The 12,865-nt window shown below is 47.5% G+C and overlaps 1 long non-coding RNA gene across 1 annotated transcript; it reads left to right on the top strand.

Annotated features, from left to right (window-relative positions):
- Positions 1 to 612: 612 nt before the first annotated feature.
- On the top strand, positions 613 to 5,854 carry LOC127019686 (uncharacterized). The gene is made up of 5 exons (XR_007766960.1): positions 613 to 1,086; positions 1,751 to 1,836; positions 4,480 to 4,614; positions 5,047 to 5,188; positions 5,790 to 5,854. It is a non-coding gene; the product is annotated as an uncharacterized LOC127019686 (long non-coding RNA).
- Positions 5,855 to 12,865: the final 7,011 nt, after the last annotated feature.

Consider the following 12,865-nt stretch of genomic DNA (forward strand, 5'->3'; position numbering starts at 1 on the left):
GCGAAGACAGAAGCGACCAATCGCGGCCGCAGTGCTGCTGACGCGCGGCCGGGGTCAGAGGTATGCGCCTGGCGGCGCGCTGGTGATGTCAGCACCGGAAGCGGTACGCCGCGACTTCCGGATGGAGGTTCCGTCTGCTTGTCAGCGGTGCGGCGGGGCCGCGGGCCGGGCCGGGCCGGGCCGGGCCGGGGGGGGGGGAGCGAGCGGGAGGCGGCGGGGAGAGCCCGGCGGGGGGCCCGGGGCCGGCGGGGAGGGGGGGAGAGCTCTAGAGGCCGTGAGCCGCTAAGCACCGGGCTTCAGGGACGGTTTAGTGGCGGCCCGAGGGGCGGCTGGGCCTGCCAGGCGGTTGGAGCCGCACGGCGTTGCTGCGGCAGCTCCGGGCGAGGCCGGGGCTTTGCTGAGTTTATTGGGAGGCAGTGAGGTGCCCGGGGTGTCCCCGCGTTTGTGGGGGTCGGGAACGGTTCGCGTGGCTCCGCGGTGCGCCGGCGGGGAGTCGGGGGGGGTTGGAATCCGGCCCTCTCTTGGGGTGGGAGCTCGGCTGGGCGGTGCGGGGGTGAAAGGCCCGCAAATATTTTTTTTTTCTCTATAAAAAGCAGTATGGCTTTTCGTTTGACCTTCAGAGCACCTAGACTTCCTTACTGTGAAGCACAGTGGGAAGTTTTTGAGTGGTTTCTGAGATGCAGGGCGACGCTAACTCTTTTTGTTTGAGGGAAAGTGATGTTTCTACTTAAAGATCAGCTTTTTCCCCAATGCTCGGATAGTCACCGACGGGTTTTTACGAGAAAAACGCACTTATAAGAACCGGCTGGGTGAACATATGAACGCCAGAGTTCAGACCCAAAGCCCGCCTTTAACTCTTGCCTTAAAACAGGCAGCGGAGGCTCAGCCGGAGGGATTTTCTTTGCGTGACTCCCCTAGGCGCAGAGGCAAGCAGGGGATGGATCTTCTCCTGACGCATCCGAGTTCCGCATCCGACTCATCCCGACAGGTCCCTGTCGTCACCTCGCTATGGATTGCTGCTGTGCCTTGCCGCTAGGAAGATGCGTGCGGTTAAATGATGTCATCTCGGGCTCCTGCTGCAGCTTTGTACGTTTTATTTTGTCGTGGCGGCAGCGGCCTGTTCTCTGGGATCAACGTGTTCAGTTGAAAGAGCTGCAGTCACTTCTCCTGTCTGTGTATTTTACGTGGTGGTCTTCTTGCAGACATATTTTGTATATTTACTCCCATCTCTCTCCCCCGCCCCCAATTTTGTATAATTTTACAATCTCTAATTGCAACAAACAGCCGAATAAAGCAGTGATTAAGGTCAAACTAAGTATCTCGTCATGTAGCCGCGACCCTTGAGAAGAGAAACAAACACCCTAGGGCGGTTTGTAATCTTTCTGGGGTGACTCCAGGGAAATCCTCATGAAATCTTGCGGTTTTCACATTGTTCCTACAAATTAATTACTTTGAAAGCTCGGCTTCAGACTAAGAAAAAAGTTCTCTCATTTCTAATGAGAGCAAGCTGACAGCAGGTTCAGCGGAAGATTTAGGTACGGTTTCACATCTGTCATTCTGTTAGTTTTTCTCACAGTTGTAATCCGTTTCCTCAGTCATATTTCATGTAGAAATATAGATCTATACTTACAGCAATGTACGTATGTGAGCCATTATTTGGTAAACAAGTAAGATTCTTGTTATTTGTTAAGTAATTTTATTTCTTTTTATTTCTTTTTTTTTTTTTTTTTGGTGCCATCACTGTTCCTAGCCAAAACGTTTGCATCGGGTTATAGAACCAGGGAAGAAAAGGTCCGTGTGGCCAGAGCTGCTGCAAAACATGAAACACAATTCATGGTAAGTGGATGTTTTGGAGGCTGGGGATGCGGGGGGCGGGGATTACACCTCACGACAGAAGTTAGCATCCAGACAAAATGCGTTCCTTAGGCAGAGTTTTGGGGTTTTGCGTGTTTTGGGGGGGGGCACGCTGCCTAGTGAATAACTGCGGTAAAGATTTCAGTGCTAGAAAATCTACAGGTATTTCTGTAGTTGTTCTTGTACATTTTATAGTTGAATCCTGCTGACATCACAGTCATGACAGTGTTGTCACGCCTCTGTTTGATGTTGTCCCTGTCTCTATTTCACCTGTATTTCCCCAGAAGCTTGGCACCACAACATTTCTTCAGCCCACATTTCCCGCCCACGCCCCCCAGTAGTTTCAAGATGTTTAGGACAGAATAACACAATTTCTGATTTCAGGTGGATCTTTACCTTGCTTTGTGTAATGTTTGACGTACTTTTTTCTCCTTTCCTGTGGATTTTGTTGCAGAGAGGGGATAGAGGATACGCTGGTAGGCTTGGGGTGTAATACAGAATACGGGAGGTGTCTGGTGAGCGCAGCGAGTTCTGGCATTGCGTTTTGTGAGGTCCCTTGCTCACAGCACGGCTTTTACGTTTTGGAACATGTGGCTTGTGTGTCGTCTTCCTTCACTGAAGCGTTTTCTTTACAGGCCACAGCTATGATGGCCTTGCAGGCTGGGGGAAAGCCAATTCTAACAGAGAAGTAAAACCATAAGCAACAGTGAGTGGAAATGGGGAGTGATGAGTTCCGCCAGTCACGGTAGTGGCTTTATGAAACTCCTTGGAGGAGCGGTCCTGGAGGACCACGAACCAGAACGCTCTGCCGTATGAATTCCTACTAAAGAATAAAAATATTATATTAAGCTAATCTTTTGGAAGGTATAAGTGGTTGAAGATGTTTGGTCTCCTGAGGTGAAGGAGATTGTTAGAGCACGTGATGTCTTCTTTTTCACTTGAAAGAAGAGCTAAAATAATCTGGAGTGAATTTGTCTTCGCCAGTGTAGCTTGCGGGGCTGTCTGAGGGGGAATTACACGATAGCTGTCTTGGCCTTTAGGAGGGGTAAGCGAAAGCGTCACCACTTCGGGGTTAAAAATCTCAGTAGAGGGAGAGCACATAAAAGAGGCTCAAGTTGTGCTGATGCCAGTTGTGACTTTGCCAGAACAGATTTAGTTGAGGAACGCGGGAGAGGCGGCTGCTTGGGTGTTTCAGACTGCCATTCGGTTTGTGTTCCAGAGCTCAGAGGCAGGGGGAGTAACTGGAGTGGCCGTGGCGAAACCCTGTCCAAAATCACCTTTAATGGGCAGAAGTTGGAGGTGGTCTAACCTACGGGACTGCGATAATCCTGGACACACTCACTCACTGGAGAAGGCTCCCTGGCTTAGCTGGGTAAATGAAGAGAGCTGCTTCAAGTTGTGATGTATCCATGGGAGTGCCCATGAGATGAGCTCCCCTAAATCGCTGCCGTCTGGGCCCTCACTGGTTTTCGCCAGCTTTCTGGCACATGCTATTTCCCAGGACAGTTACACTGTGAGAGGAAGAGTAACTCCTACTCTTGCCCATGAGTTAGAGCATGAATATTGTATTGATGTAAAGCTAAATGCACATCTGTGAGCTAAAGCAGAGACACTCGGCATCCCAGTTTGCATTCAGAGCCCTACAAGCTCATTAACAGTTTGACCGCTTGCTCTGTGTAATCCTGACAGGTTTTAGAAAGGGTTTTGTAATCGTTCTCTTCAAAGCGGAAGATAAGAAAGGAATGTTGCAGAAAACAGAAATGTGATTACAGCTGAGAATCTAAGAGCAAAGCCTTAGTATGGGAGACAGATCACATAGCTTAAAAAGCAAAGGCAACATCTAGCTTTCAAAATAAAGCTAAGAACAGAAGGGCAAATCTCAGCATGAAGCTGGAGGATACATCTTGCAAGACTCTCTCCTGTGCAAACACATCTCATCATTCATTGATTTTTCTCTTTTTTTTTCCCCTCCACACACTGCGTGATCATTTTAGGTGATTACAGACAAAACATAAAACAACAAAGCTGAGAAGCAGATTACACAGAGACTACAAAGCAGTTTGATATGAAAAGTGACAGAGGAGTTCTCAAGAAAGAGCCTTCCTTTGCTGTCAGCTTGAGTTCTGTACACAGTTACATGACATCCAGATATTCTTAGAAAATACGGAACTCAGCAGTTTGGCAGGGCATTAACTTTGCCCTCCAGGCTGACCGGTGATCAGCCCCGAGTCCGGATACACACTGACCCTAACGGAGGTGGATTTCAGTAACTAGCTGAACATGGCCAAGGGACAGAATTAAGGTGCTGATGAGCTACGCTGGCATGCTGTTGAAAGCTTTCAGGACCTTTCGAAAGTGTTTTGTTTCTCCTTTTTGGTTTATCAAAATGTCCATGCAGCAAATCCCTTTGAGATTGTTAAACTTCTGTGTTATGATTTCATTCCGGTTTAACAAGCACCATCTGTTATCAGCCTCTCAAGACTGCATGTGGTCACAGAACTCCAAGTATTTAGAGACAGGCACTTCAAAAAGCAGTGGGGGAGAGGCCAGTGAGACTCTGTGAGACTCTCTCAAATCTGTTTATCTCAAATTTTGTATTTTTTTGCTTTATTTGCTTCCTCGTAGGGCGTCTGTCACCTGCCAAATAAAGAAGATGGAACAGCCTGTCCACAAACCCGACAAGTACACTAGATCTCCGCTACATCACGAGCGTTTGGTTGAAGATATGCATTCAGGTGTCTCTTCCACGGACAGAACACGGTACTGAATCGGTGCCCAGCCCCTTGGTGTTGCAGGGAAGCGATCATGCAGCTGCCGATCTCTGCAGCGGGTTGTTGGCGAGAAGGCCGTATCTCAGCTCACAACTGCAAAACAGGCTCTTTTGTGTCCGCGGCCGGAATTATGAGCTGCTTTATCACGCTGCGCTGATGCTTTAACGTTAGCTCTGAGCAGGCCTGCTAGCACCATAACCACTGGTTGAACGCCAGTAATTCATGGGCCAAGGCAGTTGTGCAGTACTTTCCGTTGATAGGTGTTGCAGCCTAGCGTCAGGCTTCTGGGAAAATAAATGTACAGAATTCTGACTCTGGGCAGTAAATCAAGAAGAATGGCCGAGTGGCTGAATTCCAAATGGCTTCTAACTTCATATTTGTCTTCCGTGTATTTTTTTTTTCCCTCTCGCTCTTGTTCCAGGCTCACCCCCTGGAGAAAAGCATTACTGCAGTGTACTGTATTTCACAAGCGGTGGTATATTCAGTAAGAGCATAAGAATTCACACTGTGGAAATGGGCTTCACAATCAGTGTGCCCCGTGAGCCACCTCCTGGGCATGACGGGTCAGTTCATACCTTTGTGCAGGGTATTTTTTCTAGTTACATCATCTGGGTGATCCTCTTTAAATTCCTCTCTCAATTACCAGAAATGCTTCTGGTAATACTGTAGTTCACTGAAATTTTTCATTGTCTCCTGACTGACACTGGCTGCCACCGGAGCAAGGAGAGGCAGCCTGTTTACCTACAGGCAGCCCTGGCACAAAGAAATCGCCTCTTCAGCCCACCTCACCTGCTTCAGAGAGTTTTACTCTGAGCCTACAGATTGGGTCTTTTTAAAGACTGAGTGCTGTGCACAGTGCACTGTTTTCCCGTTCTTTTAAACAAGATTTATTGATGTCCTTCAGTTAGGTTGGGGGCAGGGGGAGAAGGGAGGCTGGCTGTCGATTTCTCGTTTTAAAATTGCATATAGCTCCAAAGGTAATTAGCTATCTTATTTCCTTTGGCACGGGCAGTTATCAATACTTAAATACCTTTGTGCTTGTATGAAAAGGGTCTGTGGTTTCTGTGCAGATCTGTTCTACTTAGAGCAGTTTGTCTTTATCTTGGCAGCTCAGGGTGGTACCAAACTTCTGCCTTTTAAATCTCACCTATAATGTACTTGCAGGCGATGCTGGGAAGGCCCTTCCAGTAGAAGGTGAAGACAACATCTTTGACGACGCCCACTGAAATACCTGCAGCCAAAGGACAAGAGTGAATACCTGCTTGCCTGCATGTCACTTAGTGACGCTCGCTTAGTCTTCTACAACCGACCAGACTTGAGCACAAGCGTATATTCATTCCTTAAACATTGCAAGAAGCATACGTTACTGATGTAAGCCCGTGGTGCCAGGGTAGCATGTGAAGACTAAATCTTGTGTTATCTCATTTTGCTGTCTCTCTCTCACATAAAAGCATTTAAAGGAGATGAGAACATTTAGTGTACTAAGAAAAACCTGCAGTGAAGGCAGTACAGTAGTCAGACACCTCAGAAAAAAGCATCTTGTCATTTGCTTGAGCACTTAGTACAAGTTTTATCAGACAACAGCGAATCACAGGCTTTTTTACCCTGGGGAGCTGGAAGTTCTCGCTTTTACACAAAATGTATTGTCTTAAAGTTTTGGCAGCTTGAAGAAGGTGGGTGCTGATCAACAATGACAACTCTGTGGAGTCACTGTGTGATTTATTTAAGTGCAATAGCTGCAGTAATCAAGCCAACTAAACAAGACATAGGGGATGAAGCTATTTTAGTCTTTTTCTAACAGTAACAGCACTTAGGCTGCAATCACAATTAGAAAAGTCCAGATATTTTTGGAACTGAGCAAGTCTTCCTAGTTTGTTTCCTGTACTACTGCAAGAGATGATCAGAGTACCGGTATCTTCATGTTTCTGTCTCTGTGCAAACACCCCTTACTGCTTAATAGAAAAATGAGGGCAGTCTGTCAAGGAAATAGTGTAGCTAGATCTCTTTTGGCCATTTACTCTGTGTAACTATCATAAAAGCAAGAGGTTGAAAGTCCAAAGAAGTATGATTGCTTGTTCACTGGTTGCAAATTGTCTCATGAAGTAGTGTTGTTACTTCTGTGCAGTCCCTGAGCTGCAGTTTTTATAGCTTTAGAACCTTTTGGATTGTTCAAGCGAAAGTTTTGCCAGTAAAGCTTCTAGCATTAACAACTTGAGTATACAATGCACAGAATCTGTGTAGCAGAAGGCACTTTATAAATAACGATAGCTCAGATTAGGTGCTGGCAGTAAGGGAATGCTGGTGTTGTGCAGTTAAGTTATAAACTTACTCAGTTCCAAGATTTGAGACAAGTTTCTCTCCTATAAGAATATCAGGGAATTAGAAGGATTTTATCAGAATAATCTGACTCTGTACATTTTTCTTTGAAAATGTGCTTTAAAAATAGGGAGGTATACAGAAGGAAGGGGGTGGGGGAGAAAAAACATTTTATCCTACTCCCCCTTCAAAAATGAACAGAGAACAGCTATCTAGTAGCAGCAGCTTGGAATAGTGATTATGCAAAACAACATATTACAACTTTCCACCAACCTGCTAAACAGCATAGTACTTTTCAAAACATAAATTTGGCAGAGAGGCTTGCTTGTATGCTGCTTCACAGCTAATCGCACCTTTTAATTTTTTCTGCTTAATTGGAACATCTAAGAATTCAGCACGAGAAATGAAGAGGTGAAACACCTCTAAATTGCCATGGCAAAGGTGGATCTGGGCACACTGTTATAGAACACATAGTCATTATCAGAGCTGCTCCTGAAATATATTTTGTGTGAACGTAAAATGAATATACCACAGTCTCAGACAAAACTACAGAGCTCTACAATTTCAGGTTCAAGGTCTGACAAGGATGTTGTACTAGATGTTCAAAATGAGCAAACAGAAAAAGGAAGTGGGGTGGATGTTTTCTCGACATCTTTCCTAGTCTTAAAGAATGGTTGTATATGTCTCCTTTTGTGTCTGTGTTGGCTCTTAAAAGCCTTAAGTAACAGGAAAAAAAAAAAGCTTAAAAGCCTGAAATCCTCTGGGGCAATCACTTCCATTCCAACACCATTAAATAGTTAAGGGTCATTTTGCCAGAGTGAAAAATGTTGAAGTATTTTGACTGCACAATTTCTGCTTTTTAAATTAAACTAATAGTAATTTAGCTTACTTGCCTAAGAAGAAGGGAGAGGAACCTCCTAGCAGTCTACCAGCCTATTACTTACTGTGTATCAGGGCCAGGAACGTGCCCTTGCAGCAAAGGCAGCCAACAGGCTGCACTGAGAAGTGTTGCCAGCATGTCCAGGGAGGTGAGCGGCACTGGTGAGAGGCCTGGAGTGCTGGGTCCGGCTCTGGGCTTCCCCAGTGTGAGAAGGACAGGGACAGACGGGTGAGAGTCCAGCGAAGGATGAGTATCCACTAAGATACCAAGCGGCTGGAGCATCTGCCATACTAGCAGAGTCTGAGAGCTGCGACTGTTCAGCCCGGAGAAGAGAAAGCTCAGGGAGGAATCTCGATGTGTATAAATAACCTGCTGTTCAGACTAAAGGTGGATCCAGGCTCTTCGGAGTGGTGCCTAGTAAAACAAAAAGTAGGGGACACAAACTGAAATACAGAAATTGCCACTTAAACAAAAAAAAAAAACCAAACCCACAACATAGTGAGGGTGATCAAGCACTGCAACAGGATGCCCAGAAAGGTTGTGGAACATCCTTGGAGATATTCAGAACCCAGCTGGGAACAGTCCTGGACAACCTGCTGTAGGTGACCTTGCTGTGAGCAGCGTGGGTAGGGTAGACAATCTCAGGGTCCCTTCCAACCTCAACAATCCTGCAATAAGCACAGGGTAGTTGGGTGTTGTCTGTCTTAAACTGGTCTTTTCAGCTGTTATTTGCCATCTCTGGAAAACATTTCATCTGCTGTGTGGATACTTTTTACCCAGCATCCAAGAAACTAGTCTTTACTTACTGGCCGAACTTCCATTATACTGCATGCATTGCATGTATGTGGAAATCCTCCTTGATGATAAAGGGATTGGTTTCTGCCTCAGCTGCCCTAGCTGCTACACTCACTGATTCAGAAGCAGCGTGCTTTTCTTCCCAATAATGTATCTGCTGATGTCTTCCCTACAGAGTTCATTCAGCTGAAACTGGCTGCAACAACTGCTCTCTCTGTTGTAGCTTTGAAAACCGTAAGGACATACGCCTTTAGCCTACCAGTGCAGATTGTCTTTCAGACAATCCATCAGCCCTCTCTTTGCTCTCTGCACCCTTACATACTTTGTAGCTGCACATTCTTTTCTCCAGTTCTCTGGAATGGTATTCTTACGTATCTGTTTCCACCGAAACTGTTAGAGTAATGGCCTTGTAAGCAATGTAGATAACGGCCTGTAGTTGTTGGGTGCTCCCAAGAGCCTTGTGTCTCTTGAGAAAGAGATTTCTCAAGCAGAAGGCAGTCTTCTTTCATCTAAGAAAGTGACTGCTCACATTCATTCAATAGCTGTTACAGGGAACATGCAATTACCCCGTTCTTCATAATGGGGTCTAGAAAGGACATTCTCATTGCATACAACAACATGGAGCTTCCATTCACAGACATCCTTGCCAGGAACCACCTTCCCTTTATTTACAGAAGAAAGGAAACACCTTGCCAAGTCAGTACAGAACAGCGCTGTGAGCGTACTTCTAAGGCTGATGTACCATCATGGGGAGGCACGCGAGAGCAGTAAATAGCCAAAGTGTTCCAGATATATGGGGCAGGAGGAAGAGGACTAGCACTGACCTTCCCTAGAGAGTACAAAGAGAGTCCTCCTGGGAGACTGTACACTAAATATTCTTGATACTGTGTGTGTCCTGGTAGGCTGAAATACTTTCTTAATGTCTATCACCCACTCACCCCTTTGAGATGTTACCTTTACTGTTTTGAGATCTTAAAATAATTCTCTTGATTCTGGGATTGAGTTGTTCCTTTTGCATTTGAACCATCCTTCTCAGCAGTCCTTTCTTCAGCCTGGCTACAGACTTCTGGCGCAAAAGGAACAGTAGAGCTACAGCGTAGCATTGGTGGAGGGCTTCATCTAGATCTGCCTGTTTGGAGAAAATTAAAATTTCAGTACCTAGAGAGAAAAAAACACCTATTCCATGCCTCCCCTTTCTGATACTCTCAAATATTCAGAGATCCATTCCTGCATAAATTTTAAAGACGGAAGTCAATTCTTGGCAAAGATCACAGATTCTATTTTTGATGTAAGACAACTTTTTTTCCCCCCTTCCTTTTTTTTGTTTTAGGACATCAAGCCTTGATCTAAAAGCTTCAGCTTATGAGGAATAAGCTAGGTAATTTTTATCAATTATTTTCAAAAAAGCACCTGATTTAAACATATAGAATTGTCTAATGAAGGCTTTTAAACAGACAGTTATTTAATCTAACAGGAACAGTCCTGCCTCTGGTGATGCCCAAGACAAGAGACTACAAACGCCTGCACCTCTTCTCTTGGTTAACTAGTCTTCTCCTGGTTAAGAGGTTCATCTTTTGAGCTGCTGCAGGCATTCTTCCCTCTCAGAACTTAAGACTGCTCTGCTGGCTCTCTCCTCTGTTTTAGTTCTCTGTATCCTGTTTGATGTATAGCCACTGAATGAGACATTTGTTACAGGTGGTATCCTGAGTTACTCCAGGTAAATTCCCATTATCTTCATCTCCATTGTGACAGGAGGACTCCCCCAGTGCTGAAGCTCTGGCCAAGCTGGTTTCTCCCCTTACTTCTAAACCCTTTCAGTATGGCAATATGCTGTGCCCCTTCTGTTGCGTGACCCACAGTCTGCCCCAGATATGTTGTAGTACCATCAGATGCAGAGCTCCAAGTTTTGTTCAGCTTACAGGCCCCAGAAGCCCAGCCTGATTAACTGGTGCATCTCTACCATTCCTAGAGTCAGCTTGCCTCTTCATCTGAAAACCTGACAGCTCCGATTTTAGAACTCCTTTTAATCCCTTCAAAAGGCAATGAATATTTTGGACTTGAGAGCAGATCCCATTACTGATTATCTTTGGGACAGCAATTCTGTTGCTTCGCTTCTTAAGAAGCTACCAACTAGTTGATTTTAATTCAATTCTTACAGAGCATCAGCATGGCATGTGTTGCTATTTGAATAGCATGTGGGAGTAAGACAAATGCATTACAGAAACTGCAAGCTTGACAAGGAAACTCAAATATTGACTACGATTATGCAACTATTCTTTGGTTTGTTAACAGTTAGGCTGTCAGCCTTTATGGGGGCACAGAGGGGTTTGCACCCGGACCGTGATCAGGCTACTCAACCTGTACTGACTTAAATCAAAATTGACACAGAACTGATTTTCACTCTTATCCATCCTGAGCCCACAGAACTACCACATTTATACTTATATAACTAAGGTTGATCATTAGTAATACAGGCTATGGATTGACACTCTTCATTTCTTGCTTCTGTATTTCTTAGCGAGAGAAATACTGTCTGTGAGTGTTCCCCATTCATAGACAGAGGTGCATAATGCAGTGGTGCATAACATGACAAGACCTATTTGGTAGTGCCTGAAGTCTTTAGTTCTTCACAGAACATTTAGCTGCTGGTTTTAGTGTTGCTTACTGCTTATTATTGAAGACAGACAACTCCACCATGTTATCTATGACCCTGTATGATTCTTGACTGTCATTTAAGTAGCATCAAAGAACAACAGCAGGAACTTACCGTGTTTACAGACATTCCCTGGGCAGCACCTACCACCACACATTCTCCACAATCCTCAAGAGGGGGCACAGAAACCCACTTTACCATGGGGCTTCACGCAGGCTGGGCTGGGCCCACACCCCCCCCCAGACACCCACTGCTGGCGCCCAGTAACGACCCCCTGGCCCTGTTCATCCCCTCGGGCTGCCACAGGTAACCTCCATCCATACACAGTCCCCAGCTCCCCTCTGACACCTTGCCCAGCTGAGGGGTCTGGTGTCCCCCAGAACACACCGACCTCCACGGGCTCTTCCGGCAAGGCTGGCAGCAGCCCTCAGGCACTGGACCCCTCCAACCTGAGGGCCTGCAGCAGCTGCTCCGTCAGCACCACCCCCACGAACCGCACCGTACGGCCATGTGGGCGGTTAGAAGAGGCCCGGCCCGGCCGACAAGAGCCGGCAGGACCCGGGGCTCCCGGCCGAGCCCCACCACCGCCATGCTCCCAACCCGTCTCCCCCGGCAGCTCCAGCCGCTCTGAGGCGCAGCCCGCCGCCCGCCGCGCTTATATAGGGGCGGTGCTCGGCGCGCATGCGCAGAGCGGCATGTCATCGCGCGGCGGGCGCTCTCGTGCGTTCAGTGCCCCCCCCCGACCTGCCCGTGGGACGCGCAGCCCTGTCAGGGACCGCCGGCAGTAAGGCAGTGCTGGCCAGGGGCTTCCTCGGGAGGAGAGGCAGCTCCGGGGCGCCGTGCCCCAAGCTCTTGCCAGGCTGGGATTTTCTTAAAGCCGAAATGTGTCAGGTGCCAAGTCTCGGCGGGCGGGGGAGGGTTGTACGTGAGGTGCCAAGGCTCTGAGGGGGGATACGTGAGGTGATGAGGCTCTGAGGGGGGGGATACGTGAGGTGGTGAGGCTCTGAGGGGGGATACGTGAGGTGACGAGGCTCTGGGGGGTTGTATGTGAGGTGCCAAGGCTCTGAGGGGGGATACATGAGGTGACGAGGCTCTGAGGGGGGATACGTGAGGTGCCAAGGCTCTGAGGGGGGATACGTGAGGTGACGAGGCTCTGGGGGGAGATAAAGTGAGGTGCCAAGGCTCTTAAGGGGGTACGTGAGGTGACGAGGCTCTGAGGGAGGATACGTGAGGTGCCGAGGCTCTGGCTTTGTGGCAGCGGCAGCTCGGGGGCTGCCCGAAGACCTGCTGATGCCAAGGTCTCTGGCACCCCAGCAAGCCACAGCAGGCCCGGTGGCCACGGGCCCCTCTGAGTCCTACAGCTTCGGGGGGGGGGGGTGCCCAGGAGGACCCCGGCTTCTCCACACAGACAAGAGGACTGCCCTGCCCTCGCTGGGTGAACTTCTGGTGGGGAAGCCTCGTGGGTAGGCGTGCCATTGCCCACCCTGTGTGCCTTCTGTCAGAGTATACACACGTTAACGAAAATGTTCCTGGACATACCTGGCTTTGCTAAGGAATTTCCCTTCATAAATGACTAGCCCTACACACTTATTTATA

Source organism: Gymnogyps californianus, chromosome 9, assembly GCF_018139145.2.
Source record: "Gymnogyps californianus isolate 813 chromosome 9, ASM1813914v2, whole genome shotgun sequence".
In the NCBI taxonomy this organism is placed as follows: domain Eukaryota; kingdom Metazoa; phylum Chordata; class Aves; order Accipitriformes; family Cathartidae; genus Gymnogyps; species Gymnogyps californianus.